The sequence below is a fragment of the Eptatretus burgeri genome, chromosome 5 (assembly GCF_056783735.1).
Source record: "Eptatretus burgeri isolate ZD-2024b chromosome 5, Ebu_testis_v1, whole genome shotgun sequence".
Classification (NCBI taxonomy): domain Eukaryota; kingdom Metazoa; phylum Chordata; class Myxini; order Myxiniformes; family Myxinidae; genus Eptatretus; species Eptatretus burgeri.
Genome location: NC_140965.1, coordinates 641,828 through 654,786, shown reverse-complemented (window position 1 = coordinate 654,786; position 12,959 = coordinate 641,828). Strand labels below are relative to the sequence as shown.

The 12,959-nt window shown below is 40.4% G+C and overlaps 1 protein-coding gene across 1 annotated transcript in view; it reads right to left on the bottom strand.

Moving 5' to 3' along the window:
* TPH1 (tryptophan hydroxylase 1) overlaps positions 1-12,959 on the bottom strand; it is a 175,190-nt gene that overhangs the window by 27,511 nt on the left and 134,720 nt on the right. The gene's annotated exons all lie outside the window — the stretch shown is intronic.

Here is a 12,959-nt window from a genome sequence, read left to right as displayed (position 1 = left end):
ACCCTTTTCAGGTAACTTTCATCATCTTTTATGCAAATGTGCATTTTCAAAGCACACGTCTTGTGCTTGGGTCCGTCATTTGGTTTGAGTTCCTGCAGAATCTGCACCTTATAAGGCATAAAGCTTCAGTCTTTTTATAGCAAAATCCTGTGTACAGTGGTGATTGGTAATCCTAGTTTTCTGGATGCACATCAAATTGATTTTCTAGGAGTTTGTTAAAATGATTTACGCACTCGTTCAACGTCTGCTGCACTTGTGCTTGATCAACGGGTACTTTTCTCTTTCTGACAAGTTGCAGTCTCCTTAAGCCTCTTGTAGCACTCTCTGATACGAGTCTGCAATGCTAGTCCATTAATTATCTTAAAAAGGGGTGTTGAAATTAACCCAAACACCCAGTTTGAATTCATGCAATCCCTTTGAGTTACCTTAGTATGCATGCAAAGTTTGGGGCCACCGGGTTTCATGGTTTTGGAGATATTGAGGAGACACACTGACTGACTGCATGACTGACTGTAATTATAGATTTACATGCAGCCAATGGCTGCTTGGCTGCATCATTTTCTGAGGTCTCGGCTGTGTCACTGATGCAATGCCCCATGACCAGTAAGCTTGTACTCATTTTGCTGACCTCGGAAGGATGACAGGCTCAGTCAACCCAACTGGAGTTAATACTCCAGCACGAACGGGGCTGAAACTCAAAACCCTAAGATCATAAGCCAGCCATCCAAACCATTGAACCATTGAACCATTGAAGAGCCTTCCTTTAGCAGATAATCAATGAGGTACTCAAAATGAAAAAAACAAAAACGGGTTTACCCTTGGTCAGCCTGCTTTCCAACCGCCATTTTCTTTCGGCCTTCTCAAAAATGCCTTGCCTTGGAACCACGATGTACTCTCATGGTCCAATTAAAGCATATAATCAAAATCTGTCTTCATATTGGAGGATCGGCGCATGTGGATGAATTAAGTGTCAAAATCTGGAGTGAAATCTGAAAACTTTAAGAACTTAACGATTCTTACAGCTAAACGTCCTTACGTATGTCTTTACTTAAAGAAATCAAGGCACTTTCTCCACGCAAGGTGAGGCGTCACTCTCCACCTCTTCCTTGATCTCCCACCCCCCACCCCTTCCACGCACCCCCATTCTCGTCTCTCATCTCTTATCTCTCATCTCTCATCTCTCGTCTCTCGTCTCTCATCTCTCTTCTCTATTCTCTCCTCTCCCCCTCATCTCTCTCCCTTATCTCTCTCCCCTTCCCATCTCTCTCCCCTTCTCCAATGTAGGTGGGAAAACTTTCATTTCTCCACCAGGTAGCACTCGCCTCAAGCGGGGCAGCCCCTCACCAAAAGATATCCTGGTCAGCCTGTCTCTTCTGTCTGGTCTGAGCCAACCGGACTGGGTCAAAAACCGAAAAGAGTGACAATAATGTCAGGCTCATGAAGAACGAAAAAGCATACAGTGTCAGAATGACTGAGTATGTTTTATCAAGTACTTGTAAAGTTGTTTATAAAAAGTGTAATTCCTGGAGAATCTAGATGTTTGTGTTGCAAAGTATATATACCTTGAAAAACTTTTGTTTGTCATGTGACAAGTAAGATTTTTGTTATTGATTGTGAATATTTGTTGGGATGTAAATCAAAGTACATTATTAATCTTCTCACTTGTGGAGATTGTGGATTGCAATATGTTTGAAAAACTTCTCAATGTTTCCATCAATGTTTGAATGGACATAGGTCTGCTGTATCATCTGGAATGAAGACTTATTTATATAATCATTCCAATGAATATGGACATGTTTTAGTTGTTGTTCTATTCAATTAAAGACTCAGTTAATGTTAATGATTTTGATAAGAAAGAAGAGTGTAATGTTGAGCTCGGGTGCAGAGAGGATTTTTGGATCAGGAAACGATGTGCGATCTATCCTTTGGGCCTTGATGATAGGGTACAAGGTACTGGGTCAGTTTCCTAAGGTAATGTTTTCGGGAACGAGTATTTAGCTAACCCAATCAGAAGGAGACCCAGAGTCATGGGCGTCAGAGTCGGTGTCGTACAGCTCCAAAAATAGCAATTTCAGAAATAATTATTGATAAACTTAAAAGTTTTTCATGATTTTTATGTTCTTCTGAGGTCATGTTCCAAACAAGTCTTCGCTAATATTCTCCAGAGTTTGAGTTTAGCAGGTTCATACGACATGTGCTCGTTTTTGATTGAAGCTTTTCGTTGCAGTTCTGGTAAAGAAGTCTACTCCCAAAGTTGTTCGGATCCACGAGTTATTAGTTTGTGATTTTTCCAGTAAGCAGGTAGATAGGATTCGGCTTTATTCAATTTTTATGGATACTGGTGTAGAGAGTTTATTACCAGATAAAGTTAGGGAGTGAACCCCATTGAAGGTTTATTTCACTTTCACTCAGACCATAGGACAATCCTTATTCAATTATGGTAAATTTCTTAAGACTCTTAGGATAGATATAGTGAAGGACATTTTGGAAACTGGCTGTGCATGTTCGTCTTCCCCTTTTTTATATGGTTCTTGTGGAGACGTAGTTTCTGGTTTGAATATAATTAGAAACAGTGAAATTAGGAATCTGATGAAAATGGGAACTAAATATAGTGAACCAGTAACTCAACCTTAGAGCTGCATTAGGTCTTCAATTGTGGATTCTGTCTCCAAGTTTGTTAACAAAATGTGAACCAAGTTTAAGTTATCTGTAAACAGTTTTATTGCATGGCTTAACAATGTTGTGGAAGTCCTGGATAATTGGATTAAGTTTTTTTTAGTGGTCAGGGCTTGTTTTCACTGGGTAAGTCTGAACCAGTGTTGAACAAGCCGAGTGTTCGTAAAGACATTCGGGATCTCCATGATAGCTACATAACATTTCCAGTGGATAAGGCTGCTAATACTTTTGTTGTGGTTTGCAAAAGGTTTTATGTGGCAGTTTTTTTTTTAGGCATTGATCCGGTTACTTTCACAAGTATAGGAAATAGCACACATGTTCCTTGTCATAAATCACTCCAAGATATTATCTCTGATTATCAGGAAGTTTTAGTGAATAATTTCAGTATTAAATGTAAAGAGGTAAATCTTTGTATTCCTCGACTTTTCTGTATCGCGAAGCTTCATAAGAATCTGTACAAGTATAGATTTATAGTGGGTGTCAGGCAGTGTTCCACCAAACAGTTATCAGTTATAGTTAACTCAGGCTTACAAGTTGTTAGAGAACGGTTTAGGAAATAATGTTTAACAATTATGAAGAATTCTGTTAACACTTTTTGGAGCATTAATTCTTCTTTAGAGTTTGTGAATAGAATTAGATGCCTCAAAATCAAGTCAGTTGAAGTTTTTGATTTTTTAACTTTATATACAAATTTGGATTTAGTGTTAGTGAGGAATTCACTCTTTGAAGTAATGGACAGGGTTTTTTTTTAAACTCTTTTAATAAGTTTTTATGTGTCAGGTTTGACAGAGCATTCTTTTCTAAAAAATAAATACTCAAGTTTTCATTGTTTTGAAAAGCAGAAGTTTACGGATGTTTTTAATTTTATTTTATTTAATACTCTTGTATCTTTTTGTGGGATAATGTTTCAACAGGTGAAGGATATTCCCATGGGTGGGAATTGCAGCCCCCTACTAGCAGTCATTTTTCTTATTTTCTGTGAATTTTCATTCATGCAGAAACTGATGAAGGAGAAAAAAATTAGGATTAACAAAATATTATTTCATACATGTCAATACATAGATGATATTTGTTTGGTAAACTATAATTTTTTTGATAGGTAGCTTCACAAGATTGATCCAGATAGCCTGATTGTAAACAGGAGTGGTAATGATTGTACAGTTGCTGCATATCTGGATGTGTTGGTTAGAGTTGGACAGAATGGTTTTAGTTCGAGTGTATATCATAAAGTTGATGATAATTCAGTTTCCCTGTAGTCTTGTACACCTTTCCAGGCAGCAATGCATCAATTAAAATGGATTACAATGTCATTTCATCTCGGCTACTGAGATTTGCAAGAATTTGTTCAGTCAAGGATGATTTTGTGGAACGTGCTGAGAAGGTTTTTTCCATCATGTCAAACACAGGATATTTGGACAATTGATTGATCAGGTCTTGTGAGAATGTCTTTGGACTCCTTCGTCACCTTTTATTAACGTTTGGTTGGTTTTCATGCAAACAAGTTCCCATTGCATTGCATTTGATATGATAATAATAATTAATACATTTTGTGAGATAAATTCTTGAATTAAAATTATTGATTTAACACACACACACACACACACACACACACACACACACACACACACACACACACACACACACACACACACACACACACACACACACACACACACACCTCAGTGTGTGTATATATATATATATATATATATATATATATATATATATATATATATATATATATATATATATATATATATATATATATATATATATATATATATATATATATATATATATATATATATATATATATATATATATATATATATATATATATATATATATATATATATATATATATATATATATATATATATATAATGGAATAAGGAGGTATTTAGATAAAACGCCGTCGTCGACCCTCCAAAACTCCACTCAGCCTGTTCGCAAACTCCTCAGCTACCCTCTCATCCTTGAGCTTGCCAACATCCAGCCTCGGCTGGGATGGTACCATTCTCCTGGATTTAAGGTGCAACTTCGGAGTTGCTACAACAAGCCGGTGGTCAGTATTGAGGAACTGAGCACTCGGATAGACCCCGCAGTTCTGGATCATCCTCCAGCGACCATCAACGAGGACATGGTCAATCTCCTTTGCCACACCACCAGCATTAGAATACCAAGTCCAGCGATGAGCTTGTCGGAGCTGAAACCATGAACCGACCACCCTAAGTCCATGACTTCTTGCATAGTCAAGGAAGTTAGTGCTATTCAGGTTCACAGTTCCAGACCCATGGGGACCAACACACATCTCATAACCATCCCTATCAGTTCCAGTCGATGCATTGAAATCCCCCAAGATGAGAAGAATATCTCGCCTGGGGCATTGAACAACCACAGACTCGAGCGTGGCGTAGAATGCCTCCTTCACGGTGAGATCACTCACCTCAGTCGGAGCATAAACAGAGACCAGGGAAATGACACAAATGGATTGACGAATCCTTAGTCTCATAATACGCTCGTTGACCAGTGTTACCTCAATTATCATTGGAGTCAGCTTATTGGACACAGCGACAGCAACTCCTTGGGCATGGTAACCATCAGAGCAACCAGACCAATACTAGGTGTAACCACCACCATGATCTCGCTGCAATCTGGTCTCCGAACCTCAGAGAGTGCTGCAACGTGTGGCCCTAAATGGAGTTCATTCATCCCCTCTTCCTGTGCAGGCTGGAGTTCCTCAAGGTAGCGTTCTGGGCCCTGTTCTTTTTCTGTTTTTCATCAATGATCTCTCGGACTCTCTGGAAAATCCTCTATTTCTCTTTGCCGACGACTCCACCCTCTGCCGTACCATCTGTCATCCCTCAGACCGGCAAGCAGCAGCTTCTTCGCTCACTGCAGATCTGGATAAAATCAAAAACTGATCCAACATGTGGAACATGTCCTTCAATCCAGACAAATCTCACACTCTCACGATGTCTCTTCGAAAGGACCGTTTACAAAACCCCCCCATCCACTTTCTCAACAATCCTCTGGAAGAAGTCTTTTCTTTCAAGCTTCTGGGTCTCACTATCTGCCATGACCTTTCCTGGGAAAGTCACATTTCCAACCTCGCCTCAAAAGCCAGTCGCCGACTGGGAATCCTCCGTCGTGCAAAGTTCTTCCTCAGCCCTCTTGAGCTCCTGACCACTTACAAAGCTTTTGTCCGTAGCCTGATGGAGTACTGCTCTCCCCTCTGGGCTGATGCTCCTGCCTCCCACCTTTCTCGGCTTCACGCTGTCGAAACCAGGGCATTTAAGATCATCGGCATCTCCCGCAATGAAGCTGAGTCTTTGGGCCTCTCACTCAATCACCGCAGGTTGGTCGGTGGTCTTTCTGTCTTCTACCGACTCCTCTCCAGCCTTGCCCCCCCTGCTCTCTCTGCGATTTGTCCCCACCACATTTCCACAGGGCGCTCAAGGTCCGCCAACAACCCCCTTCTGGTAAAACTACCAAAATCACGAATCACTGCCCATCTTCACTCTTTCATTCCTCTTTTTTCCTGCCTTTGGAATAAACTACCTCACTCTATTCTTTCCCATTCTTCCCTCCAGGCTTTCAAAACAGCTGTTCACCACCACCTCTTATCTTCCCCCATCCAAATCCTCGATCTTTTCTACCCCCGATAATCCACCCAAGCCCACTTCCTTCAATTCTCCTGCTTTCCTTCCTGAAAGTCCCTGTAAAGGCCCGGTCACACCTTGATGTTTTAGCCAACGTATGCCGATTTTTGAATTTTTTTTCTAAAACGCTGGCACACGTTGAATACGTTATAGGTAAGTTTTGATAACATTGAGAGCACGCTGAAAAACACTGCCATACGTCGTTCTACGCTGGCTTTAAACGTTGTACTTTTTGGTTGTTCTCAAATTTTTTCATGCTTGAAATTTCACGACGTATGCCGGCGTATGACTCACACGTTCCGCTACGCTGGCCACAAGTTGTATGCATGGTCTGCGATCGTTGACAGACGTCAACACATGCTACTTGTAAGTTAATCATAAGTTGAGACACGCCGAGGTAATGTTTAGCGTACCCGAAACTTATTTCTAACCGATGATTAACGTGTTGTTGGCACGTTACGCGATTGTTGCCACACATCGACAGACGTTACTTATAAGTTACTCATAGGCTGAAAGACGTCGGTATAATGGATCGTCCTTGCGTCAGCGTCCACGGCCATGGCCAGGACACTTATTTGCAGCATTCTTCAAACTTTTCTTCGGCATGACGAGGATGTTCACACTTCGATGTCTAGCTTGGCTATTATTCCAATTGTCCATCGGCAGCGTCTATTTAAAATAGTCGAGTTTGAGCGTTTTAACACGTTCAGAAGAAGCGCTTCAAATTTCAAAAGCCCAGCGTCAAAAAACAAAGGCGAGTGACAGCAATTTAAATCGTTCATTGTAAACAATGAAAATATCTGAGTGGTACCGTTTAAAAGTCGTTGAGTGTAAAAAAAATCCAATTGTTGAGCGCAAGCGTCTACTTTCAATAGTGGGGTTTGAGCGATTTAGCACGTTCAATAGAAACGATTAAAATTATCCGAGCGCCAGCGTCAAAAAACAAAGGCGAGTGACAGCAATTTAAATCGTTCATTGTAAACAATGAAAATATCTGAGTGGTACCGTTTAAAAGTCGTTGAGTGTAAAAAAAATTCCAATTGTTGAGCGCAAGCGTCTACTTTCAATAGTGGAGATGCAGCCATTTAAATCGTTGAGTGGCAGCCTATGAATAGCAAACCCTACGTCACCGGCAAAGATAAACTGCCGCATGATATGGATAAGTTAGGCTATCGTTGGGCATAGTTTGCGAACGCCGGCTTCACGATAATTATTCGTTGGTACATCGTATCTATAAGTAATCATTGCGCTCTATGCACATTATTAGTTCATTGTGCATTTGTCCAACCTGTTATGAATAGACCTAAATCGTAAAAACAAGCTATAGCTCATTGTTGAAAAAGCCCCATAAAAATTAGCCGCGAAGAACTTCGAACAATGGTGAAAAGATGTCTCCTACCCGTGGACACACGGACGCAAGGACGATCCATCATAACCCACACCCTCCCCCTCACACTCACCAACTACTGCCAACATGAACAAACTACTACTAATACTAATACTGATACTGATACTGTTACTGTTACTGCTGACATGGACATCGACTCAAAAAGGACTCGAAAACACTGTTGGGTTCCCCTTTTATGAAAACCATTTTTATATACCAATTCCCAAAACCGCTGGGAACACGTCTTTATATGGCAGTTGTAAGCTGGAAACACGTTCATTTATTATTATTTTTTTGTCGACCGGAAGACGTCATTGGAATACGTCTACATACGTCGATGTGTGTTGGGACTATGTAAAGAATTGGTTCAAAGCACGTCAAACATAAGTTAGAAATAAGTTTTGCGTAAAAAAGACATTACCGCGACGTGTTTCGACTTATGAGTAGCTTATAAGTAGCGTTTGTGGACGTGTGTAAGCGTCCACATATCGTGTGTAAAACGTATCCCCATCGCATGCGGAACGTGTGTCATATGCCGAGTACGTCCAAAAATTTTGAACATGTTTAAAATTTCTTGACGTACTCTACTTACTACGACGTATGATAGCGTACTTTAGCGTTCTACTCACGTATACCAAACTTACTCATACCGTATTTGACGTGCCCCAACGTTTTAGACACATTTTTCTTAGGTCGGCATACGCTGACAAGACCGCCAAGGTGTGACCGCGATGTTGTCACTTCCATTTCTATGGCAGTTATGATTCGAATCGTTGTACGTCAGCCTTTTAATAGGCTACGTCACGACATCGTCGGTGATGCATGCAACGCGCTATGCCGAAGTTGGACTATCGTTGGGCATCGGTTGTGTAGGCCGACAACAGGTTCAGCATTCGTTGGTATAAGTTATCTATATATAAAAATTTTGAAGATGTTTAAAATTTATTGACGTACTCTACTTACTACGACGTATGATAGCGTACTTTAGCGTTCTACTCACGTATACCAAACTTACTCATACCGTATTTGACGTGCCCCAACGTTTTAGACACATTTTTCTTAGGTCGGCATACGCTGACAAGACCGCCAAGGTGTGACCGCGATGTTGTCACTTCCATTTCTACGGCAGTTATGATTCGAATCGTTGTACGTCAGCCTTTTAATAGGCTACGTCACGACATCGTCGGTGATGCGTGCAACGCGCTATGCCTAAGTTGGACTATCGTTGGGCATCGGTTGTGTAGGCCGACAACAGGTTCAGCATTCGTTGGTATAAGTTATCTATAACACAACGAAACGTTCTGTGTCCTTTACCAATGCGTTATACATAAGACCAAGTCGCTATGAATACGTCCGAATCTTTAAAAAAAACATCAAAAGTTCAACGTAAGCCAGCGTTTTACATACATTTTAATACGTTGCCATCGCTGGCTAAAACGTCAAGGTGTGACCGGGCCTTAATGTCCATCTTCTCTTCGCCATGTTCCCTGTCCCATCCCCATCCCTCTCCCTTCCACAGTTCACCGAATGTGTCTGTTCCCCACTGTTTTGTCCCTTCTACTCCCGCCCCTCTTGTCTCATGCCTCCTTGCTGTGAGTTGTGTGTTAGCTCTCATACGAGCCTCGACCAAGGTATACAAAAAAAAAAAATACCGATGTCCAAACTTTTGAGCTCAGCTGATAACAGAGACATGTAATAATCCTCTCTTACAGATAGGACATTCCAGGCATCCACCCAAAGGGACCATTTCAGCTGAACCCAAGGAGACCGCCGTCTGGTGGACGACACCTCAGCACCACTCCGATACACTCTCCTGCAATCTGACCCGGGAATGTTACCTCGTGGTTTCCCTCCTATCATCAAAGATTGGGGTCCTGAAGGCTTTGCCCCAATCCCGTCATCCGGTGAGCTGCCTTGCGAAGGGAAGCTCCACAGGAGGTACTCCCACGGAGTGGGTTTTTCGATTTTTTTTTTAATGCTTTTGGAATGTTTTGCGGAATGAAGGGTTTTACGGTGTCCGGAGAGCAAATCCTGCCACCACCCTCCTAATAAATAGGAATCTCTGTTCAAATGGGGGTATAAATAGGTAAGAGAAAGAAGGTGGAGGGTGGATGGTCAGAGGTGAAGGGGGGGGGGTAAAATAAAGTGAGGGGTTAAAAAATAAAAGTTTTTGATGCATAGTTGAGGCTCGTGGAAGAGCTTGGTCCCAGAAACAATTTAATGTGGAGAAGCTGATGCAGGATGAGTGGAAGAGGTGGGGGAGGAGAAGGAGAAGTTGGTGATGGAGCTTTTTGTGAGAAAAAATTCACTCCTTTTTATTGACAGGGTCAAATAGTTTTTCCCTGTGTTCACATTAAAATCAAAGGGGTAAATGGGATAGTCCCAGAACCAACAAAATTCCCCTACCCCCCCTTGTTTAAAGTAACAGCTTGTTTTAAAGGAGTACTCCCCTACTCCCCTACTCCCCCTCCTCCCTACTCCAGATGAGATATTATTTTGTGAAAGCGGTATTTTTCACAATTATTGGGAATAAAATTGGAAGGCTGTTCAATCATACAAAAAGCGATAGACTACCTCCAAATGTAGTATCTTTGTCAACTGTGTACATGATTTCTCCTGGCAATGGCTTCAAGTGTGACGATCGACATTGCCCCCGACACCCTCATGGCCCAATTGTGACCTTTATTTGATGCATAACTACACGCCTAACAGTTATTTTAATACTCGACAGTTAAACATTAAAATAGTTGTTTTAATACTCACTTTATTTAACACTTGACTGAGCGGAAATTGGAGCGCATACAAGGTCTGCCTCTGCCTCTTCTGCCCACAATCTGAGCAGTGATGGTTGACTTATCTCGACTTTGCTTTTCTGCATTCATGGTTTGTCCAAAGTGTGACGGTTTCTGTTTGAGCATCAGCACTTCCAATGTACATGGCAGTCGTATTTCTTCAAGCACTGATTTGTTTATTTTTCTTGCAGTCCATGGAATTTAAAAAATTCGTCTCCAACATCACATTTCAAAATTGTTAATCTTCTTCCTTTCTTTCTTTTTCACTTTTCATGACTCGTATCCATTCATTACAACTGGAAGTGCAAGAGCATTCACCAGCCTCCCCTTGGTTTGTTTTATAGCAACTTTGTCTTTCCAGACCTTTATCAATCCTGACATTATTGTTCTCCCCAATGCTAACTGTCTATTCATTTCCACTTGGCATTCTCCACTCACTTCAATTATAGAAATCAGAAAGTTGAAACTTTCTACTATTTCCACACGATCGTTTCCCAATCAGAAATAATCGATCTTCTCATTTGACAAGATTTTAGTATTTTGTCGGTATAAATAAAGACAACCTTTTTCACTTTCCTTCTTCACTCGAAGCAGCAGTTTCATCAAGTCCTCTTTACTTTCTACCAAAAGAGTGGTATTGTCAGCATGCCTTAGGTTGTTGATATGTCTTCCTCCAATCCTGATTCAAGTCTCCATGTAATCTAAGATAGATTTTTTTCATGTAATTTTCATGAAAATTATGAAAACCACAAAATAATTAGACAATCCTGTGCAAAGACATGGGGATCATGGTAATGTTAACACGGAGGCTGGCGGAATGGCCCGGAAGTACACACACTCACCTCTAAGCTGTCTAGCATGTGTTCAAATCTCGGCCCAGCTATAAACAGTCATCTCAGAGTTCATCTACAAACAGTCATCTCAACATCACCCTGCCTGTGAAACTCTGAGTCGACATCAATTTGGTTGCCGTCCCTCAGATGGACGTCAAACTGTATGTCCTGTCTGCTAGCATGGATCAGTCGATGTTAAAGATCCCATGATGTTTTTCGTGAAGGGTGGTTGAGCTATTGCCAGCCCAATGTCCAAATTCCAACTTCCTGCTTCAACCTGCGTTGAACGTCAGGTCTGTCCAGCCGTTTTATGAAAGACTTGCGCTAAGTTTCCCCCGGCCAACCTCACAAGAATGTGGGAATAATTGTGGCCATTAGATAATTAGAATAATAATAAGAAGAAGATCACTGTCCACATGGTGCGCACATTCACATACACATAACCCATCACTCCCCACTCTCCCACCCACCTGGCCACTCCCAAAGGGAACGAGTGCCAGGAAAATTGCATGAATTCGTCAGTATTTACAATTTCAGTGAGTTTCCAAAGAGTTTAGTTGAGGCTGCCATATCTTGCTTTTGAGGTGCCTGATTCGATTAAAAATAAAATTAAAATTAAAATCGCATCCATGTGTGAAGGAAGTGGTTAATTTTGGCATTTATAATATAAAATAGGCAAAACTGAGAAAGAACGAAACCCACTAGAATTACTCTTTAGATCCCTTCAGAATCCTAGAGAATTACCCGTTAGAATAACCCATGAGAACCCATTATAATTACCCTTTAGAATTACCCTTCAGAACCCTTGAGGATTACTCTTTTAGAACACGTTAGAATTACCATTTAGAACCGTTTCAAATTAACCTCGAGAATTACTTGTGAGAATTACCCTTGAGAATGCTCAAGAATTACCCTTTAGAATTAGCTTTTGGAATTAACCTTTATAATTACCCTTTAGAATTACCCTTTGGAATCACCTTTTAGAATTACCCTTTAGAATTAGCTTTTAGAATTATCCTTTGGAATCATCCTTTAGAATTACCCTTTAGAATCACCTTTTAGAATTACCCTTTAGAATCATCCTTTAGAATTATCCTTTGGAATCATCCTTTAGAATTATCCTTTATAATTACCCTTTAGAATCATCCTTTAGAATCATCCTTTAGAATTATCCTTTCGAATTACCCTTTAGAATTACACTTTAGAATTACCCTTCAGAATTACCCTTTAGAATTAGCTTTTAGAATTATCCTTTAGAATTACCCTTTAGAATCACCTTTTAGAATTACCCTTTAGAATCATCCTTTAGAATTATCCTTTGGAATCATCCTTTAGAATTACCCTTTAGAATCACCTTTTAGAATTACCCTTTGGAATCATCCTTTAGAATTATCCTTTGGAATCATCCTTTAGAATTACCCTTTAGAATCATCCTTTAGAATTATCCTTTGGAATCATCCTTTAGAATCATCCTTTCGAATTACCCTTTGGAATTACCCTTTGGAATTATCCTTTAGAATTACCCTTTGGAATTACCCTTTGGAATTATCCTTTAGAATTACACTTTAGAATTACCCTTTGGAATTACCCTTTAGAATCACCTTTTAGA